At 42.7% G+C, this 16,172-nt stretch overlaps 1 pseudogene; it reads right to left on the bottom strand.

The window, feature by feature from the left end:
* Nucleotides 1-1,352: 1,352 nt before the first annotated feature.
* On the bottom strand, nt 1,353-13,040 carry LOC139820401 (uncharacterized; annotated as a pseudogene).
* Nucleotides 13,041-16,172: the final 3,132 nt, after the last annotated feature.

Below are 16,172 nucleotides of genomic sequence, written 5' to 3'. Positions count from 1 at the left end.
CCGAATTAGTTGAGTTATCAGTGGACGAGGAATAATCTCTATTATTTCGGGTTAGCTGCCTCATCGGTGGACTCAGAATAATCTTTCTCTATTACTTCGAGTTAGCTGACTCGTCGGTGGACTCGGGGTATTTTTTTGATTTCTTTAATCTCCAAAACCCGAGGTGACTTCCCCGCAGTTAGCGGACTTTAATATTTAACAATCCGCTAACTTGTAGTGGATTTGGGCGGTCCCACCCACAAGAAGTCGCGAAACGCCGCGAAACACGAAAGGAATCGTCGGAACAAGCGGGCGCAAAGGGAGGTTGAATTCGCAGGAACAAGTCAACGCCGGTCCTCTGCGACTCGCCACTCCGTCGCCTCCACCAGCTCTTCCGGGAGAACCACCGTCGCGTGCTCCCCGATACCCCTGACTCTTCCCCCCTGCTCCGAACCTTCATATTCCCCAGTTCGCCCCGGGGAACTTCCCGATTCCACCTCCCTCACGGCTTCCAGAGGACCATCCCCGACGCTGTCGACCGCCTCGACCGTTGTGGTTCTCGAGGAAGTAGGCGAACCCGAGGTGATAACCTTGGATTAATAAGTATAAAATAAATTTTATCTATTTAATTCTTATACGTTTTAACCTAATTAATTTACACACATACACTACACTTAGCTAAATTCATGTAATCTCACTTCTGACTCCGATTGTAATAATAGCGGGCAGGATGTTCATTTTCAAGTAGGTTTTTCCTTCAAAAATCCTGCCCGATCACCCCCGCACTCTTGTAACACCCGCGAGAAGTACACACACATGTTACACCTACATTTCATACATTTACCCTTTATCTGGATTTATTTATTATTTGTACGATTGCCTGATTCTCTTTACTCAATGTCATTAGTAAATTCTATGTTAATTTGTAATAAATGTTCTATTTATTTCTAAGATAAACTCAATGTTTCTTTCATTAAATTAAGACCTCACCCTCAGTACCATCCCCCTCTCGAAATCGCACGAGGTCCGATTCTGACGAGGAGACTTACGGAAGTGTAACTCACCGATTTTAATGAAACTTGGCATACTTGTAGAACATCGAAAAATAATCGACACGTATTTTTTTATTTCGGCAATGGTGCGAGTTTAAGGGGAGATAACCGTTCAGAGGCACAAAAAATGCACGAATTTCAGAAATTTTTTTTTATATAAAATAAATGAATTTAAGGGGTTTTATTTTTGTACTGTTACATAAGAAATTATTTTTTTATGTCAAATAAACGGCTCTTGCTTCCACGTCATGAAGCTACAAACGACGTGAGTTTATGCGCGCGAAGCGCTCCACAGCCTTGCCAGCTAATCTGAAACAAAAAACACAAAAAATTTATTAAACTAGACTAAATTTGGGGGGCCTTATAGTTTTCCGATTTTTAAAAAACCCCCGGAAAACAAAATGGCAGCCATTTGAAAAAAAAAACCATTGTTTCCGTTAAATGGGTTACCACCCCGTCTATCTCGGCGAGAAAATTACGAAGACTCAAAATTTTACTGGAGCAACATTGAAGATAGAGCTGTAACAAAAGCTCTGCTACGAATCAAATCTGATGCGGTTAGAGTCGACGGACTGTCCTGCAAACTTTTTATTCTGGCTCTAAGTAGATGAAGAGTCTATACATCTGCCCCCGGGTACTTCCGAGGGGAAGCGAGGCGGGCCGCGCGCACGCGATGGGAACGCCGTAAGAGATGGGTGAGGGGGTCGAGGGGAAGAGTATAGGTTCATCAGGGGGAACTGCGGGGGGAAAATTCCCCACGCGATTTACTAGTAACTGGACAAGTTCTTATCGCTGTCCAATCAGATTTGAGAACAAACTCGAGGCTGTCCAATCAGATGACAGTACAGATGACAGATGACAGATGACAGTTGTGGTAACCAGTTACACGACAGTTTCCCGAAAAAGTAGAGGGGATAATGTTGGTACTAACGAAAATCCCTAGGCAACACAATTTAATTTTTGTAGATTATTAGCACTGCGTAAGTAGTAATCTGTTAGTTACCCAGAGGAAGTCTTTTCCAAAATATACGTGCACGAATACAAAATAATCAAACTTTTTTGATACATGCGTGATAATGAAAAGACAGTATTTGTTATTTGTTTTAAGATTTTTATGTAATATTCGGTATTTCTATTTTCCATTATTGTATACCGCTATACTTATAGAATGCATATCACTTATTGTTAGCTTTCATATGGTGAATATATCTTATATAATATATCAAAGTACATGCGTGGACGGGAGGGCTTTGCTCCTCTGCACCCCCCTCCCCATGCATGTACTTTATAATTTCGCTTTACAACTTAGCATGTACTTTAAGTTGTAAAGCAAGGTCCACGCTGCCTACCGGCGGGGCGGGTGCGGGGGAGCCGGGGGCCGACGGCCCTCTTTTGGCGCGCGCGCGCGCGCGTGTGTGTATGCATATAACATCTACAATTTGATATAGTCAGGATAAACTAATAAAATCGATTATTTTATCCTGACTATCCTGACTATATTAAATTGTAGATGTTATGCACACACACACACACACACACACACACACACACACACACACACACACACACGCGCACGCGCACACGCACACGCACACGCACACGCACGCACACACACACACACACACACACACACACACATACACGCGACGCTTTCGACAGACCTGTTTGATATTCATTGCCACTTTATGTAGTCTGCTGACTAGTGTATGTTTATCTTTCAGCAAACAGAATGTGTTGCCCATATTGGCTTTTGCAAGGATGGGGTTTGGGAGTGGAAACGAAGAAATCACAAGTCTAGGAAACAATAATTAAAGTAAGAATAGGGAGTATTAAAATGTTTATGAATTTACTTGAAAATTATTTTCCTACTAGTCCTGATAATTTATATAAAATTAATAGAAGGTCCAAATTTTCATTATTTTCTATTTCATTCCAAATTTGTAATATGTTATCATCTCTTTCTTTCTGAGTTTTCCGTATCGTTCGTGTCCAAAATTTCAGGTGCCTCGCGAAACTCCGAATACGCTTTTGGTGCTCAGAAAGGTAAACTGTAAAAAATATTGTATTTTAAGAATAATAAAAATAGTGTGGGGAAAAATGTTTGCAAAAAGAGGCGTTCACTATATACCTAAAAATTCTACAATTGTCGTGTGTTTTTTCAGTTCTGATCGATTCTCGGTTGTGTCTTTCGGAGACATTGTTAGTTCTATGTACTTGTTGGAAAACAGAGAAGAAATCGGGCTTAAAGCCGTTTATCTATGTCTGTTTATAATAATGAAAAAATGACTGCAAATACGTGCAATCGTTGAAAATAATTGTAGATATCAATTCGAAGCCTTCTTCTATTAATGTGTGTGGTAAAAAAGCCAAAGATATTAGTAATTTCGTTGCACCCCAACCCAATTCATTATTGGCACCTTTTAGTATGCCATATTTGTCAGCCTTTTGTACTAACGCCTGTAATGAGAAATTAACACGATTAAAATTGACATGCATTTCATGCTAATTAAGTGTATTGTTATTTTTTATTACTTGACTGTAATGGAAGAAGCAGTCAATGATTGTAGCGCTGGGGAAAACTGTGTGTAAAGCTTTTCGTTCGACTTTTTCAAAGTCAGATATTACTGTGTCAGGTATTATTTTCAGAACATTCGTGACTTTCCTTAACACATTTACGTAACTTTGTACTGTGCGTCCTTCCATTATGGCATATACAATTGGAAATGTCTGAAAAATTTAAAAACAATTATATTTAATGATATATTTACACACAATATAGAGTGCTTATTGCGATTAAAGGAACTAATTACTTAAAGGATAAACTAATGAATAATTGTTTTGCTTACTCTATTATCGTGTCTAATGACAATTGTCCACAATTGACAATTGGTATTTTTTAGAGTTGGGGTACAGTGGCAAACGTCCCATCAACAAAAACGGTTAATTTTTTATTAATAACATTTGTAATCGAATTTGACAAAGTTTTGTCAATAAAATTACTGCTTTTGTTGCATTATTTTTAATGACAAAATGTACAAAAAATGAATCTGTTTCATCCATTTTCAGAAATTGCTTCCAATTTTCGTTTTTCAAGCAATTACGTAATTCGTCGAGATTTTGTGGAATCCGTCCAATATTTTTTTTTCTATGACGTTCTATTGATTTTTTCACGTTTGCAATGTTTGTCAAATCCAGTAAATGATAGTATCTAGAAATAAATGTACAAATTACGAATTATAAATATAGCAGCTAGTCTTTATTACAACAATTTATTATTTTCTATTTTATTATTTCTAACTCACTTTGAGATAATTCTATTTTTTATTTCTCTCGTTGTTTCAAAAGATTGTGATGCTTTAATTTCTTGTTTAATGACATTCAATTGAAGTGGTTTTTCGTGCTCCTTGTGTCTTTCGCTTAAAATATATTGACCATTTACAATTTTTAGTCGTGCTAAGCAGTGCACATCTTTGTTCTTGCGAAAACTCCATTCGTAATACCTACGAGAACATTATTTACAATTAAATACATCAAATATAATCCAATGTTTTTTTATGCTGATTGTGTAAATGAGTAAAAAAAATGTTATCAATAATTTTTCTACATTATAATCTTTTAATTAATTTCACTCTGTTGATGGTTTCTGCTCACATCGTATGTGCGTAGAATTTATTGAGATGGAAATGATATCCTTCATATTCCACTATTTTTGTCTCTTGGATTCTCGCAAAACTGTATTTTGTTTTTTTTTGACATATCAACAAATGCGCGCACTGTGACTTTGGGCAACAATATAATAAATAGTGCGACACGGTTAGATTGTAAAATGACAATCGGGAAAAACAAAAGCATAACGAAAATGTATGGATAAAGCGCGATATTTGATATTTGACAATAAATTTTACGCAGATACGATGTGAGCAGAAACCTAAAGTTAGAAACGATAAAATGGAAAATACTTGTGTATTTTGATATGTTATATACGATATGTTCATCATTGAAACTTAATTGTAAGTGATATGTATTATAAGTATACATACGTTTCAACCGTGTAACAGAAATCCGTGAGCGCGCAAGTGAAGAGTGCCCGCTGTGTCTGGGAGGCCGACCGCCGACCGCCGTCGCTGATCTGCCAGATCTGCATTGCCAACGCACGCATGCACGTACACTCACACTCGAGTTAGCTCGTTCGCCCAGATGCTTGGCCGGCACGTGGCTAGCACGTGGCCAGCACGTAGCCGTTTATTATTTCACGCGGCGTATACGTGCCAGCGGACAACGCGACGACGTAGCCGATGTACGTGGAGGCGGCGCGCACGGAAGGAGCACGGTTAAACGCGGCCAACACGCACGATCCGCCGAACAATAGAACCGACGAGGAGTGGAGCTTTCCGCGCTTCTTCGACGATGGCCCTGGCTTTACTAGCAGGAGCAAGCACTTGTGTATACGATCGTGGCTATACTACTTTAACAGTGTTACAAATCCGTAGAAATTATTACAAATCCCTTAGGGATTTTCGTTGGTACCAACATTATCCTCTCTACTTTTTCGGGAAACTGTCGTGTAACTTGGTAACCTGAAAGACGTAAATTCCCTAGGCGGGTGATGGGGAATTTCGCGCCGCAACGTTGGCACCGGGTAGGGGGGGATCGTCGAACCCGGACGCTCCGAGGGGGCGCTCGGATCGGCGGATCCGCGTTATCGGTCGCGCGCGGAAATCCTGCCCGATTAATTTTTTTCGCGCGTTCGGACGCGTTCAAACTCGTTTGAACTCGTTCAAGGTCGCTCTGCTCGACGTCCCGGAGTGCATTCAGAAATTCAACTCGTTGGATAGAGTAAGGTTATTGGGGGTAACACCAATAACTCATCTGGAGTAGTATCGAGTTGAACGACTTTCCGACCGTATTGAGTAAAGTAATACGTATACTGATTTCTGCAGCAATAGCTAGTCAAAAGCTATTTGAAATATTGATGAGTGTTTAAAACGTACAAGCTCGCGCAGGAGCCTGAGCTCAAGAATTATAGAAAAGGGAACGACACTTTTCTTGTTGTTACGTCGGTAAAGAGATTGTGTATTTCCATGGCATTTATGTTATAATCTATGAATATATCGTAATAAATGTTGTACAGAGAACACATAGCATCAATACAAAATAAGATAATGTTGAATTATAAATGCATAATCCTTTCTCATGTGTCACTACAAGAAGTCAATCTCTCATCATAAATGATTGTAAGAACTCAGATTTCCAGTATTTGCATCTTATCAGAAAAAACAGTCAAGTGATTTCATTACTTAAATCTGTTTGAAGAAAGGATCATACAAGTTAAACATATTATTCAAAACACATTACATAAATATAGCGAGAATATACAAAGCATGAATAAGTTGAAGTACTGTGTCAACTAGTAATTCGTCGTAAATAATCGTTAGATGTATATATATCTCTCACTTAACAAGTAAGCAAATAAACATATGGAAAGTAAAGCAATCGAGAGAATGTTTAGGTTTATATAATATTGTGTGAGATTCTATAACTTCAATATAATGCACTTTCTTTCTATTAATTGATACAGTAACTTCCGCAGTCAATCCAGTTATATAAGTATTTCAAGTGAGTAGCAGACATAATTCGACAAATGAATAGCGAACGCAATTAAATGATAATTAACTTTTTGTATGTAATACGTTGTTTCGTAAACGTTAATAGCTGGCAAATTACCACGGGTTGAATCGCAATATTCGTTAAGATGATACAGACTATGCGTGAATATTCGAATCATGTGTGCATCAATAATGCAAGATAATACAACTATGCGTAAATATCCGAGTAACGTGTGCATCGATAATGCAAGTTCAATTACTACACATCGATAATCAATGACTTTATTCGAAGATTGCCACCATTCAAAATGACTTTAAGTTCTACCGAGCTCAGACCAATAATTAATTCCGAAATATTTAGTTAGCTACGTATCCTTTATGCGAGGATACAATCCATCGTCCCGTGTTTTATGCGAGGACGATATCCATCGCGCCGTGCCTTATGCGAGGACGATATCCATCGCTCCGTGCCTTATGCGAGGACGATATCCTTCACATTTTATGATGACCTTGCGTTCATCATAATCCGATTGAGAGTTGCCGATTAATCTCGCATGTGATCTCTAAGTTACACGAGTTCAATATTTTACCTGATTGCATCCGCCGGTGATAAATAATAATGATGGTCATCGACCAAAACCGTAAGTTACCTGATTGCATCCGCCGGTGATAATTGTAATGATGGTCATTGACCAAAACCGTAAGAACCTTCTCCAATGGATAAGATGGCCGCTTTGTTTCTTTTTAACGATGCCACGTCGCAATGTCCAAGATGGCCGCTTCGTTCCGTTTCAACGAGGCCACGTCGCAATGGCTAAGTTCGTCCTTCCTTCAGTCGTATCGAGCGAGGTACTTTCAATCGCCTCTGAGTAGGGCTGCAATGCTTCCTCTGATATTACGGAGACGTCCTCGTGATCTGTCTCAGACTCAATAGTCTGGCGGATTTCAATCGCGTTGCAATTATACGAATATACGAAGCCGATGTAAAGAACGTGATTGTACGCCTCGCTAGCCGGAAGACGATTGCTTGTTCGGCGGGCTTCACGCCCGTCCCGACACACTCACGCTTGCGCAGTATCGTCGGTCCGTGCCTTTTTCCGGCGCTGGGGCGCAACGTGGTCGTCGCAGCGCTCGCAAAACACTGAACGCTAAAGATAACTAGGGAACTGTAAGACGACGCCATCTGTGAGCATTCTACCGAATTGCCACTTACATCAACAATGTTCTTATACACAATCTCTTCACGATTCTTATTGCCCGTTTCTAACAATGAGAACTATAAATAAAATAGAATATGAAAGTGAAGGTGATGATAATTTTGAGGAAGAATTTTCAATTGAAAATATGCAACGAATCCGAGGAAAACAGCAAAAACCTATGCGTATAGAAGGTTATGTTGAAAACGTAATTTCTCGTTACACTTCTCGACAATTTCGGCATCATTTTTGGATGCTTCCTGAAGTTTTCGAAATATTGGAAAATCGATTAGGACAATTACCGTGTCGATCAATTATTAACATTATATCATCTTGAATGACGAATTCACCATTTTCTAAGCAATAAGGGACATAACGCCCAGATATTAGACTGTTAATTATAGTGGTCTCGGTCGTCTCGGTCTGATCCATTTTCTTTGCTTCGTTATTAGCGCCAAAATAGTAGGAGTTACTCTGTTAACCCCTGAAAATTTAGAGGTTGAAAAGACGACCCCGAGGTGTATTCAAACAACTCTACTCAGCATTTCCGAACGCAACTAGCGAGTTCATTTTATCTTACCCGGGTTATTTTCCGAACGGCGTTGGGTTTGCATGATGTGGTTTGGGCGCAACGTCTTGCGACGCATGATATTATTGCGTAATTATGTATAATCTCACTTGAGAAGGACCCAATCGGGGTCGAAACGTTGTGAGACGAATGAATAAATAGAAATTGGCCAGTTGGGTCGCTTAATCTCGATTATTATTCCTCGATGGCGTTGCGAAGAACGTCGTTTCGTCTCTAAGCCGGAAACGCGTCCACATCTTTGGTCAGATATCCGTATTTCTGCAGGTAATCGATCGTATGTGCGTAATTCTTGTCCGTGGAATTGATGCACCTTGCGGTGATAAAACACGCGGTTAACGCGATTACGCGCGCGAGCCACATCGTCGAGAACGAGAGAGAGCGAGAGAAACGGCGGAACTGCGATAACGGCGTCTCGCGATATGAGCGCGATCGCCACGCGCGGTCTACGCGGTGACGCTCGTTGCGCGGACAGGTGGCGACGGGGTCTCGGGGCGGATGAAATGCGTCAACTCCGGCGGGTGAGTCCGTTTGATCAAAAATGCATTTCTTCCTCTGTGCAAAGGATAATTTTTTAAAATAGATTTTTATTACACAATATCCTGCTTCTTTAATTGGCGATGACGGTGCGTCGCGATATGAATGCGATTGCGACGCGCGGTCTACGTGGGATGCTCGTTAGCGATAGCGCGGACAGGTGGCGGCGGGGGTCTCGGGGTGAAAAAATGCGTCGGCGATTCCGGTGGACTTTGGTCGGTTTGATAAAAAAAAACGCAATTTCTCTTTGTCTATGCAAAACGCTATTTTTATATATATCAACATTATAAATAGTTTTTATCGCGCAATATCCTTCTTTGATTGCACATCCCTTCTTCGATCGCACATCCTTATTTGATTGCACATTCTCGATACATATAAGGACTCGAGGCTAGACTTGTGCGTAGTCCAACCACAGTAGTCTTTCGAGTTATATAGTGACGTGATTTGTTTATAAAAAACGCAATGGATAAAATTTCCAAATTGAAAGGAGTCTGTGACTTGTTGCAAATTCAAGTTTTGTCCGTAGCTAGGGAATATCATCGATAGAGCGCCGCCTTGTCTGGAAGTAACGATTCGCGTTGACGAGGACGCACGGATGTTCGATCGAATGTATATAAGTTTACATATATTTATTTATATTGTTATATCAAAAATAAAAAAACAGTATTTACTGTGACGTGGCAGTTTCGCTGCACCGTTGCAGCGCCCCGTCGCCGTCACAAGGCGCAGGTTAACCTTTTATGCCCGAGGACGGTTCAATGAATTGCTGCGAGATCTCCAGGGGGCCTATTCTAATCGCGTTGCGTTATGCTAATTCCTTCTTTTTATTTTTGTATCATTTGCGCGGCGCCTCACCGAGCCGAAAACCGGAGTTCCTGAGACGATGTTGAGAATCACGGAAAAACGGAGTCGACGACAAGGACAGAGGCGAGAAAAGATCAGACGACGGCAAGCGAATTTCGATGATGCTCGCGGGCCGCCGAGCGCAGGGGAGCGCGAGAAAATACGCGCGCGGCGCGTGACATAGCGACGGGCGGATCCGTACAGGCAGGGCCCCGGGACGCCGGGGCAAAAATCAGCTCACCTGCCCTCCTTACGCTACTGAACGGATTCCGGGATGGATGGCCACCATCCCCGGACCGAAAAGGAGAAACACGGAAGCAATCACGTCCCGTCCGCTGCCGGGAAGAATCCCGGAAAATCACCGCGCGAACGAAGGGCCGTCGAGCGCCCTGCGAAAAACCGTGACTAACGGCCCTGTGCGAGGAGACACCGCGAGCCTGCGAGCTCATCCCCTATTGGTCCGCGCGATAGCGTCGCGGGGCCGCGTACGCCCGGGGTGGGGTACGCTATCGATTCCGCCATCGAGCAAAATTTCGGGAGTATTCTTGAGCCGTTCTCGATCGCCGACGCACGTAACTTCGCCTTCTGCCTTGTCTAATTGAGTCGCATTTGGAAGCGTGTACGATTCCTGGCGGTGATCCGTTCGGCCCTTAGGACGACGACGAGGACCCTCAGGAGGGAATCGACCTACGGTAAAGTTGCCTCGATAATCTTTTATGTAAAGCCACGACACTGCTCCCCGGGTCGCGCTCTCGCTCGGGATGATTCGCGCTAATTAACGTATTCGACAAGGCGTACTTAGCGATCGATAACGAAAGCGAGGGGCACTGGAATGGTCTCGTGGCCGTGGGATCGCGACCGAAATTTACGACTCCTGGAGATCGCGGTAAAAGCGCCGATAACGACGTTCGATATCGCGAGTACGCCATTTTTCACGCCCTTCGCGTTCACGTCCGCGTGCCGCGTTGTGCGTAGTAATTCACCCGGCCGAATATTAATCGCGTGATAGTATTAATTGCGTCAAACGGTTGTTCGCGCTGGTAATTACGTCGCTCGCGATTCGCGTCCGGACACTTAGATTATCTACGCGGTATCGGTTGTGCCGAGACATTATTCCCGTGATTGCGTCCTGATGTTACCGGCCTTGCCGTATTGTTCGCGCCTGAGTCTTGCTTTCGAGCACGTACGTAGGATAATAACTGCGTGAGAATATCGTCCGCGTCGACATATTATTTGCGTGAGAATATTGTTCGCGCCGATTGACTCCTGGCGTTGGGACGTTATTCGCGTGATAAATGACGGTAAAATACGGATCACCCCGACTGATTAGTTACGTCCAGATGTTATTCGCGTTATCTTAAGAAGATTATTCGCCTTAGATTAAGAATATTATTCCCACTAGGTTAAGATTATTATTTGCGGTAGACTACGATTATTCCTTGCGTTAGATTAAGATTATTAGCGACAAAATCTCTGCACGGCCTTGGGCCCTTGCGTTCACGCGCTCAAAGCGTGACGCGCGACCATGTCGTGCCAGTCCACGCAATATTATTTCACGTTACTCCGATTATGTTTTGCCGATGTCGCCGGCTCTATTAATTTGAAGCCTTCGGGAAGTTAGTTTCCTTTTCATATTATTTATTCGTGAATTTAGTTTCTGTTAGTATTATCTTGCGTAATACCGGCGCCTTCCGCGCGCTTATTAAATCAGCGTAATTTTCCGTGTTTTCCTGGCGTCCATGTATTCTTTCCGTGTTATTCAAAGATTGACGCCCATCAACGATCGTTATCAACGATCTACTCGAGTTATTAATGGAAGCCAAATTGGCCTTTATTATTTTCTTTAAATTGATTACGCAATAAATGTTACTTTTTATTTGTTAGCGGATTGAAGTTATGATTTACGTGTCATCCCGCTGGACATCGCGATGCCCTTAATTAATCCCGCCCTGCTCTTAGGTCGAGCTAGCAATTCCCTTGCACACCGACTTCGTTCGTTTTGCGTCTCTCTTTTGGTTCTTAGCGATTTCGCGGACGCGAATTAACGCGTCTGGCGCCCAACCTTAAGCTCGTTTCGCGGAGTGTCGAAGGTGCGAGAGAATCACCGGAGAGGCCTATCACCTTTCTCTCCTTTTCCCCTTTTGATCCGGCACACGCCCCGGACCGCTCCGGGAGTGCAAAAAGCCGTGACATTACATATAAATATTTATATAAAGGGCAAAATTTGTCAACCGGGCCACCGGCCTGCTCATAATTGTTTTCATTGCAGAAAAACTACCTTGCGCCTAGAGGTAGCTATGAGTAAGAGCTATCAAAAGCCGTGTGCAACTTTGCAGAATTCAATGTGGCGGTACCAAAATGGCGACCGAAACATGTGAAATCCATTAACGGCTTCAATGAAACTATTAGAAAACGAAGAAAATCGTGATTAAAACAGCTCTAAAATGACCTGTGTTAGAATTAATAGTAAGTTGACCACAAATAAGTAGCTCGGTGATCGAAATTTGGGATGGTAATCCAATATGGTGGCCAGAAACTAACTGCATTTACGCACCGCAAACTACTGACAATTGACCGGATCCACTTGAAAATGGTTGTGCGGGTGGTTCATGGACTGTATATGACAAATCCGATCCCAAAGAAGCAAAATCCAAAATGGCGATGATCAAAATCCAGGATCGTGATCCAATATGACAGCCGATCCACTCTGTATTGTAAATCATTGGAAATTCAGCAGATTCACTCAAAATTCGAATTATAAAACTGGATTCATAAAAATGGATTTGACACCTAGGGAAAAACCCTTTTCACAACACCTCCACGAAAAATTCGACTTTCCATGCCTGTAGAGAGTGGCGAAAGTGGTCAATTTCACGCCAGGGCGGCCATAGCGAGCGGAAAGTAATCACTTTCCTCCCTAGGGAAGAAAGTAGCAACTTACCTCTTTGTTTATAGCGGGTGGAAAGTAAGCACTTTCCGCCCGCTATGGCCGTCCTGGCGTAAAATTGACCACTCTCGCCCCTCTTTAGGCATGGAGGTCGAACTTTCCGTAAAAATGTTGTAAAAAATATTGTGTTCACCTCGGGTCGAAAGCTTTTTCAGACTCGTGTGATTTGCTGCCTTCGTCTTCGGCTCGGGCGGCAAACTTCACACTCGTCTGAAAAACGCTACTTGAGTTCTGCTGAATTTCCAGTGATTTACAATACAGAGTGGATTGGCCGTCATATTGGACCATCATCCTGGATTTCGATCATTGCCATTTTGGATTTTGCTTCTTTGGGATCGGATTTGTCATATACAGTCCATGAACCACTCGCACAACCATTTTCAAGTAGATCCGGTCAATTGTCAGTAGTTTGCGGTGCGTAAATGCAGTTTCTTGTCCACCATATTGGATTACCATCCCAAATTTCGATCACCCAGCTATTAATTTGTGGTCAACCTACTATTAACTCTAACACAGGTCATTGTATTTCGCTCCTCTTCCTCAAGATCACCCAGTAGTACCCGCCTCTCCATGCCAATGTTACCACAGGTTAATAGTAAAATAAAACTTTTTCCCCGCTACGATGGCGCTCCTGCGACGCGTTTTATGCTTCATTCCAATTTTTTGTGCCAAATAGACCACACGCGTTTATTTTCCAGATAACAAATATGGGTAAGAAAAGCAGAAAACGGTCGATTGAACACGACGAGGAAAAGGAGAATAGATGGAAAAAACGATTTCGACGTCTGAAGAGACAAATAAAAAACATCAATCGCAGTAAGTTGACGAGGTTATCAAGATTACGACACGCATAGACCACACGTACAGGTTAGGCCTCTTACGTACCGGACTAGGTCCGGGGCCGCGTCTGCACGATCAGGAGTTCGACCGGACGCAAGCAAGATGCGTAGGCCACACGTACAGGTTAGGCCTGTTACGTACCGGATTAGATCCGGGGCTGCGGACAGTAGTCCGACCGGACGCAGACAAGATGCGTAGGCCACACGAACAGGTTAGGCCTGTTTCGTACCGGATTAAATCCGGGGCCACGTTTGCACGAACAGGAGTTCGACCCGACGCAAACAAGATGCGCAGGCCGGGCGTACAGGTTAAGCCTGTTTCGTACCGGCGTAGATCCGAGGATCAACCGCTAGAGACGAACCAGGTCGACGAGAACGTTCTCAAAGCACTAGGAGAGCGCGTGGCAGTTGACAAACCACTCGGAGCCCCGATATTCGAATAAATCGTACTAAGATAGACAGATCTCTTCAAAGCCGGTCTTTCAAAGGAAGAAAAATCCTTGCTGTTGAAGAAATACGGAACACCAGAGAATTGCTTGTCCATAAATCCACCCAAGATAAATCCCGAGGTAAAAGCTTCTCTCAATAAAGCATTCATAACCAGAGACACTCGCTTAGTTGACAAGCAAGAGAAAGTAACCGTCTGCCTGGCTGTATTGGGGACAACTTTATCGGATTTACTGAAAGGTCAGTCCGTCGATAAATTAACACTTCTGGAAAGATTGAGCGATATAGGAAGGTTGCTAGTAGATCTACAACGGGAGGAGACTCTCACGAGGAGAGCCCTGATCCTCCCTAACCTTAATGCATCGGTTAGAGAAGCCCTTAAAGCTACAGTCGTGGATGAGTGGCTCTTCGGGAAGCAGTTGGAAGAGAACCTTAAGACGGCGAAGACGCTAGAGCATTCCGCTAAAGGACTGAGCAAGACAACACCGAAAGTACTACCCAGTCGCAAACGACAGTCTACGACGACGGGCGGACAAAAGAAACCTTACGGTCAGCGACACTCGGGATACCAGAAGTCGGAACACGATCGATACCCGAGACACGATCGATATCCCCAGAAGAAACGTTATTAGATCCGGTAAGGAAATTTGCCGGGCGTCTTAGATATTTCTATACAAAATGGGAAGAAATCACCACGGACGCGGTTGTCTTAGAATGGATATCGGGAATAGAGCTACCGTTAGAGGAAACAATTTGTCAAAAATCGATTTCAAGAGAGACGGACTGGTCGCCTGTAGAAATATCACAAATATCAGAACAACTTGAAGAATTACTGAGAAAGGGGGCGATTGAGAAATGTGAGAGCGCCCAAGGAGAATTCATATCACCAATTTTTCTTACGCCGAAAGCGGACGGCACTAATCGTTTTATTTTGAACTTGAAAGAATTAAACAAATTCTTAGAGACAGAGCACTACAAATTAGAGGATATCCGGACAGCGAGAGATCTTTTGCGTCAGGATTCATTTATGGTAACGCTAGACCTGAAAGACGCATATTATGTCGTCCCGATTAAAAAATCGCACCGGAAATACTTACGTTTTAGGTTTAGGGGAAAACTCTTTGAGTTTTGTTGCCTTCCCTTTAGACTGAATATCGCGCCTTACATATTCACGAAAATTATGAGACCGGTGGTAGCTTATCTAAGAAAGTTGGGACACATCTCCGTTACATACCTAGATGATCTTCTTTTAATCGGTAACTCTTATCAACTTTGCCTAAAGAATCGAGATGAAACTCGCGATCTATTACAGAAGTTAGGTTTTGTGATTAATGAGGAGAAAAGTCAGCTCGAACCTTCAAGGATTCGAAAATATCTAGGATTTCAACTAAATTCTAAAAGGATGCTAATCGAGCTCCCCGATTCCAAAAGAATCAAGGTACTGTCCGATATCCAAAAATTTGAAAAATTACACTCATGCACGATACGGGAATTCGCGTCATTTGTTGGAACACTCGCGGCATGCTGTCGAGCGGTACGCTACGGTTGGGTGTACATGAAGAGCCTTGAAAGGGAAAAGATGCTAGCATTGATAGCGAATAACGACAATTTTGAAAAGACAATGATCCTATCAAATAATATTAGAGAGGATCTAGTTTGGTGGAAATCAAACATCATGTCGGCAAATAATCCTATTGAGATAGAAAATTACGAAACGGGGATTTTTTCAGACGCGTCCCAATCAGGTTGGAGTGTAAGCTGTGAAGATGAGAAATCCTACGGACATTGGGATGAGGAGGATAGGAAACACCAGATTAATTACTTGGAGCTTCTCGCGGCGTTCTTTGGGCTTAAATGTTTCGCGAAAGATTTGAGAGATTGTAACCTACTATTGAGGGTCGATAATACGACAGCTATTGCGTATATTAATCGGATGGGTGGCACGCGGTACAAAAACCTTAGTAAACTCGCTAAGGATATTTGGATCTGGTGCGAGCAAAGAAATCTGTAGATCTTTGCTTCCTATATCCGTTCTGAAGAAAATACGATAGCTGACTTAGAATCAAGAAGAAGAGAACACGAAACAGAGTTTAGTCTGTCGGGATATGCGTTCAACGAGATATGTCGAGTGTTCGGA

This window comes from Temnothorax longispinosus, chromosome 10 (genome assembly GCF_030848805.1).
Source record: "Temnothorax longispinosus isolate EJ_2023e chromosome 10, Tlon_JGU_v1, whole genome shotgun sequence".
Lineage (NCBI taxonomy): Eukaryota > Metazoa > Arthropoda > Insecta > Hymenoptera > Formicidae > Temnothorax > Temnothorax longispinosus.
This window is presented reverse-complemented; position numbering and strand designations above follow the sequence as displayed.